Genomic DNA, 6,960 nt, shown 5'->3' on the forward strand with positions numbered 1-6,960 from the left:
TCTTTGGTTCTTTTGAGATTATCTTCGTGTGGACTACGTGGGTTCGATCCTACACTTGGATCGGTAGCAAAACATTCGTTGACAAATTTGGAGGAGCCTCCAACGTGCGTTTGTTTTCTTTAAACTCGGATTTATTTTTTTGCAGATTTTATTTTAATATGAATTGTAAAATTATACCCTTGATCTTGGCTCATGTAAACGATCTCTATATTAATTTTTGCTTTGTTTCCGCTGCATATATGGGACCGTTTACTAACAATCTAGGAATAACTAACAAATCTTTGTGGAAAAGTTGGTGACCGACAAGGCAGTAGGGTAGGTGGCTGTCAAGATTAAGCATTAATTCTTGACTGATCTTTTTCAATTTAGCATCCTTTTGTATGGCATCTTCCCATTCTTCCCTGCTTTTGAAATAACACTTGGATATGGCATTGAATTATGCTAAATCATCCTTTGCGGCTCAATTTTCCATTCCCAGCTTATACCGAATCTCAAAATCTAACCCCAATAACTTGACCACCCATTTCTATTGTTCTTCACTTGGCAATCTTTGGACATTCAAGTAGTGTAGGCTGCGTTGATCGGTGCGAATGATGAAGTGCCGACCAAGGAGATAATGTTTCCATTTTTGGACAACAAGAACTACCGCTATCAGCTCCCTCTCATAAACTGATTTTAACCTGGACCAAGAAGAAAATCCTTGGCTGATGAATGCTAAGGGCCTGCCATTGATAATCATATTTTATACTATGATTTTTCATTAATTTTGATAGGATTTAGGATACTTTTCATACAATTTGGGCCATAATTGCTACCTAATTCTATTAATTTGTCTTGGCAGGCCTAAACGATGATTTTTAGCATAAATGACAGTTTTGAGCATAAATTGTCTAACTTGAGCTTGGAAACTCGGAATGACCTGAATTTAGAAGCTTTGGAAAGCTAAGGAGAAGTGCTATAATTTTCATGTTTTGGGTTTTTCCTAATTCTGACTGGACAAGGGCGAAAACTTGGCTTGAAGTCGTGAACAATACGCCGGGAACTAAAGAAAAATGTCTTGGACGTGCTTTAGTATTTTTACCATAACTGAGCTGTAGACCTTATATTGTGCTGATTCTTGAATGAGTAGAAAGATGATTTAAATGGCTACAATTCATATGTTTAACAATTCTTCAGATTCAGACTCTATCATGCTAAAATTTGGCCCGAAAGTCTTCGCCACGGCGAGGAAAAATATTTGCCGCAGTGAAACCTGCAACAGATGTAAAAATAAAACGACGCGTTTTGGCTTGCTAGGGCTTGGTCCTTAAGTGAAAGAGGTATAAATTAGAGTGAAAAGGAAACAAAAAGAGTCTTGGTTCGTCATTTGGGAGGCAGCTCATGGAAGGAGAAGATTATTGAAGATTTGGGCTTCAAATTAGAGAAGATTTCTCCATCTTTTGCTTGTTTTTCAATGATAAATCTTGATTCAGTTTGTTTATGTAATTTTATTTCGTTTTTAAGTATGAACTGAGTTGTTTAGCTAGGGTTTGATGTAATCTTGATACAATGATTCAAATTTATTTGAATGATTTACCTTTGAAGTTTTAATTTCATGATTGAGTGTTTATCTCTTGCTTAATGACTTTTGGATGCTTGATCACCATTCAAATGTTGGTGTTGTTCACAATGAGAGTGAGATGGATTTGTGATGTGCCTCTTGGTAAATACCGTAGATTAGCAAACGCTAGAGATAGGTTTAGCGATCTATGAAATCTAGATAGAATTCTCAAAGCTGAAAGACTTTGGAACTATAATCTTCATTTTTGTGGTGCGGAAGCTAAATGGATAAGAAGGGAATGTAGTATGAGAATGTATTTTTCCAACTTAGGGAATTCATTTCAATCAAGTGAATTAGAACTTGGGTAATAGATTCTATGATTTGGGTTAACGTATCTAGGTGAAATCAACACCCTAGCATTTTTTTTAAGCTTGTTTTAGTTAAGTTGTTGGGTTTACATTGTATTTGTTTGTTATCGTCCATCAATCCAATTATTTGTTTGCTTCAATTAGGACTTTAACTAGAAAAATCGGTACTTGTACACTATCCTCGTGGGAACGATACTCACTCATCACGTTGACTTAGTGCGACTAGTATACTTGCTACATTTGCTGTTGTAGTTACAACGCATCAAGTTTTTGGCGCCGTTGCCGGGGATAGTTGATTTTATATTGTTGTATCTATGTGTGCTAAATTGAAGCTTTATTTCATTTTGTGTATTGTATAATATTGTATAGTCTAAGTATGAGAATTGACATTACCTCTTTCGGGCAAGGCAACGATGAATCCATATGAAGCTGTGGGAGAGGTACACGGAGTTGTTAAGGAATTGTCCACATAATGTCTACCGGTTTTGGAGACAGTCCAAACATTTTACAATGTTGCTACCAAATATTCAACTATGGTAGTTGTGGCAGCAGGCGGAACTTAATAAGAAGACCTAGAAGGGCTTATGATGCTTGAGGTGATGGCCCATACCTACCAAGACCTAATGAGAAGGCAATGCCGAATAAACATGGGTCTACATGAAGTCAATGTGTTCGCCACATTTATCTCAAAATTGCCACTTGAAAGCCAATTGAGGTATGAATGTAATTCTATTCACCCACCTTTATTAACTTGTGAATTTTTGTGCAAGAAACCATGGGTGTGGAATGCCAAGATGAAACCAGTTATTCTTCTCAACAACCGAGAAAGTGGAATTACATGGTTAGTTCACAAGGCTGCAAAGTGACTCCTTCTCCAATGCTTACAATCTTGGTTTGGGGAAATCACCCAAATTTGTCCTGGAGCAATCAAAGCAGTTAATCAAATCAAAGGACAATGCCAAACCATCAACCAGTGGTGAATCATCAACCAGTGAGCAAAGAATGTCAAAATTGGAGGATATATTTGGGGAATTCATGCAAGAAACCACAAGTTTTACGAATGAGACACACTCAAACTTCAGAAATCAAGGAGTGTCCATTCAAAATTTGGAGGTTCAAGTGGGGCAATTGTTGACACACTGACAGGAGATCTCAAGGTTCTTTGCCAAGCACAACGTCCACAAATCCTGAAGAACAATTAATGTCACATGAGGAAGGTATATGTGGAGCACACCTCACAATGAAGAAGTTGGAAGAACGAAGACAAGACCAATGAAGAGAAAATCTCAAAGCAAAAGGATGTGCAAGAACTTAGGAGAATTTCAACCAAGCAACTCACCTCACAAGGAACAATTTGAGGAATTTGGTGTGAATGCGCACAAGTCAAATTGGTGTTGGAAGAGACTCCAACATTGGACTCAACCAATCACCATCTCATCCTCAAGTACGCATATACAACTTGAAGTTCTGAAAAGATGCTTTGAGATGTTCGAAATTCCAAGGAAAGACCAAGAGGTGGCAAGGAAGGTGAGCACCCACAAGGATCTGGATTGACGAAGGCCCATGGGAAAGTCGAGCTTCTGACTAATAACAAGCGCTTCTTGGAGGCAACCCAAGTGTTTTCATTTGTTTGTCATTTTTTTTTTTTTTTTTGAATTTGTTTATTGTTTTATAATTAGAATGATTTTGATTTCGTGTGTTTTTGGGTGTTTCAGGTGAAAAAATCAAACTGAGACGAAAAAAAGGAAAACTTCCAGTTTCGCCACACGACGTTCTCTCTAGAATTTTTCACCATGGCGAACAATTTCTTCGCCGCGGCAGAAAGAATTTTGCAAAGTTGTGCTCTCTGGAATATTTCGCCGTGGCGAAGTTTGTTTCTTTCATTTTTGCGAAAAAATTCCTAAGCAGTTTTCTTTTAGTTTTGTTTTTATTGTTTATGTTTTGTAATAAGAATTGATGTTGATTCCTGATTTTTGCTTTTGTTTTTGTTTTTGTTTAGATTTTAGGTTTAGTTCAATAAGGTTGAGATCAAGATGTAATTCTTCATATTAATCGTAAAAGGTATATAACACATTTGGCCCATAGACTTTATTTGTTTGACAGATGATGATATGGAGAGCCAAGGAATGGATGCTAGGGTGTGTGCACAAAAATCGGCCTTTACAGATTAGTCAGGGGAGTATCTCGTAACCTTTACTTTTGTTTTTCTATTCCTTGGATGTGCATATGTGACATTGGGGACAATGTCATTTTAATTTTGGGTAGGAAATAAAATAAAGCTTGGTTTAAGGGTATACCGGCTGGAAACCAGAACCCGCCTTAAAACTGCATAGTAGTACTTGGCACCTCTGTAAACAACGTCACTTTAAACGAAAAAAAAAAAAAAAAACTTTAGTTATTTTTCTTTAGTTTGATTGTTTTTGCCGATGATAATTGCATAAGTCTATGATGAAACTTGAGTTGTTGGGATATTATTTTTGGAAAATGTTAAGCATGGCTTCAAGTTTATGTTTTTGACTGAGTTTGATTAGGTTTGTTGAGTGGTTCAGCCACCATTTTCATTTATTTCGGCATGCTTAGATTCATTTTATGTGGTTAGGTGAAGTTTGATAATGTTGGTGGACTCTAGAACCTAGTAGAGAAGTGCTTAGGCAAAATTCTAGGATTAGAACTTGTTAAGGAAATGATTTGGCATTTTTCGGAACGTTTGAGCCTTTCCAGCCAACCCATGAATCTTTCCCTAGTCATCCTTTGAGCCTTATGAGATTATCATTGCCTATTTTCCTTACAAACAAAAAATTCCAATCCCTATACCCTAAGCACTTTATCATACCCTTTAGGAGAATTATGGACCAAATGTATGACACAAAGAGCTTTGAGAGTGTGTGTAAGTGATGGACCAAAATCTTAAGTTTGGGGTTGCAAAAATGGCACGAAGAAGGGGCAAGAGACCTCAATGGTGTTGTAAATATTTTTAATTTCCAAAAACAAAAAAAAAAAAAAAAAAAAAAAGAAGAAGAAGAAGAAGAAGAAAAAAAAATTCTTCAGTACGATTCAAATAAAAAATAGAAATGCACAAGTTTGTTTGTAAATGGTTGTATTTTGATTGGTGGTTGAGAAAAGAAAGTGGAGATTGATGTAGCTCTTAGTGTTTGCATGAGGAAACCGAGTTTTCTTACTTGTTTATCTTATCCCGTTCCTTGGAGCCCCACTACCTTGCCTAACGTTACAAACTTGCAAAGACCTTTTGTCCTTAGCGATGTCTAGTCTACTTAGTGGAGAGTATTCCATACTTAGGCTTATGGAGTCTGCCATCATTTGATAAACTTTACATTTGCATAAAATAATCCAGTCGGAATGTGGACTGAAGTGGGGATCACCTACTCGGAGACTAATAGAGAAAGATAGTCGATGCACTTATAACTTCTTGGAGTGTTAAACATTTCTAGTATAATTTTCAACAACCTTAGAGACTTGCATAATTCTAGGCATTCTTGTGTTGGTTTGAGTCTAATTTTTGTTTGTTCATTTTAGTTTTTGTTTATTTGTGTTTTTGGTTGTTTGTTGCTTTTTCTTCTTTGAGTTTTTATCCTTTTTGCTCAAGGACAAGCAAATCTTAGTTTGGGGGTATTTGATAATCATATTTTATACTATGATTTTCCATTGAATTTTGATAGGATTTAGGATACTTTTCATATAATTTGGGCATAATTGCTACCTAATTCTATTAATTGTCTGGCATGCCTAACGATGATTTTAGCATAAATGACAGTTTTGAGCATAAATTGTCTAACTTGAGCTTGAAAACTCGTAATGACCTGAATTTAGAAGTTTTGGAAAGCTAAGGAGAAGAGCTATAACTTTCACATTTTGGGTTTTTCCTAATTCTGCCTGGACAAGGGCGAAAACTTGCTTGAAGTCGTGAACAATACGCTGGGAACTGAAGAAAAATGTCTTTGATGTGCTTCAGTAGTTTTACCATAACTTGAGCTGTAGACCTTGATTGTGCTATTCTTGAACAACTAGAAAAATGATTTAAGGGCTACAATTCATATGTTTAACACTTCTTCGATTCAGACTCTATCATGCTAACATTTGGCCCGAAAGTCTTCGCCGGGGCGAGGAAAAATATTCGCCCAGCGAAACCTGGAACAGATGTAAAAATAAACGACCGTTTTGGCTTGCTAGGCTTGGTCCTTAAGTAAGAGGTATAAATTAGAGTGAAAAGAAGAAAAGAGTATTGGTCGTCATTTGGGAGGCAGCTCATGGAAGGAGATTATTGAAGATTTGGGCTTCAAATTAGAGAAGTTTCTCCATCTTTTGCTTGTTTTTCAATGATAAATCTTGATTCAGTTTGTTTATGTAATTTATTTTTGTTTTAAGTATGAACTGAGTTGTTTAGCTAGGGTTGATGTAATCTTATACATGATTCAAATTTATTTGAATATATTTACTTTGACTTTAATTTCATGATTGGTGTTTATCTCTTTGCTTAATGACTTTTGGATGCTTGATCACCATCATAATGTGTGTTGTTCACAATGAGACTGAGAAGTGATTTGTGATGTGCCTCTTGGGATAAATACTGTAGATTAGCAAACGCTAGAGATAGGTTTATGTACGCCCCGCTTGAGTACGTTGTTATGTTTCCTCTTTCGCCCTTAATCGAGTTGTTTTTGTTATTTGTTTGTTTGAATGTTATGTTGATTGTTGCCCTGAAATTGGTGAAATAGAAGAATTTGAGTGTACCAAGCTTCGCCGGCGAAGAAGAATCTTCGCCGCGGCGAAGATGGGTTGAACCAAGGGTGAAACTCTCTGGACAGTTTCGCCGCGGCGACAAATGTTTCTTCGCCGCGGCGACAGGCCGAATAAAATGTTGTTGAGTTTTAGACATTTTCTTCCCTAGGACAATTTGACCTTCTACCCTTTTTAGCAGGAAAAAGTGGGAGTTAATTGTAAGGATTTTCATGGAGAAGTGTTTAACATGGGGGTGAGTTTGTAATGAACCAAAGGATATAGATGGAATTCCCAAAGAGAGTAAGGGCAATATGG

The sequence above is a fragment of the Pistacia vera genome, unplaced genomic scaffold, assembly GCF_008641045.1.
Source record: "Pistacia vera cultivar Batoury unplaced genomic scaffold, PisVer_v2 Contig464, whole genome shotgun sequence".
NCBI lineage: Eukaryota > Viridiplantae > Streptophyta > Magnoliopsida > Sapindales > Anacardiaceae > Pistacia > Pistacia vera.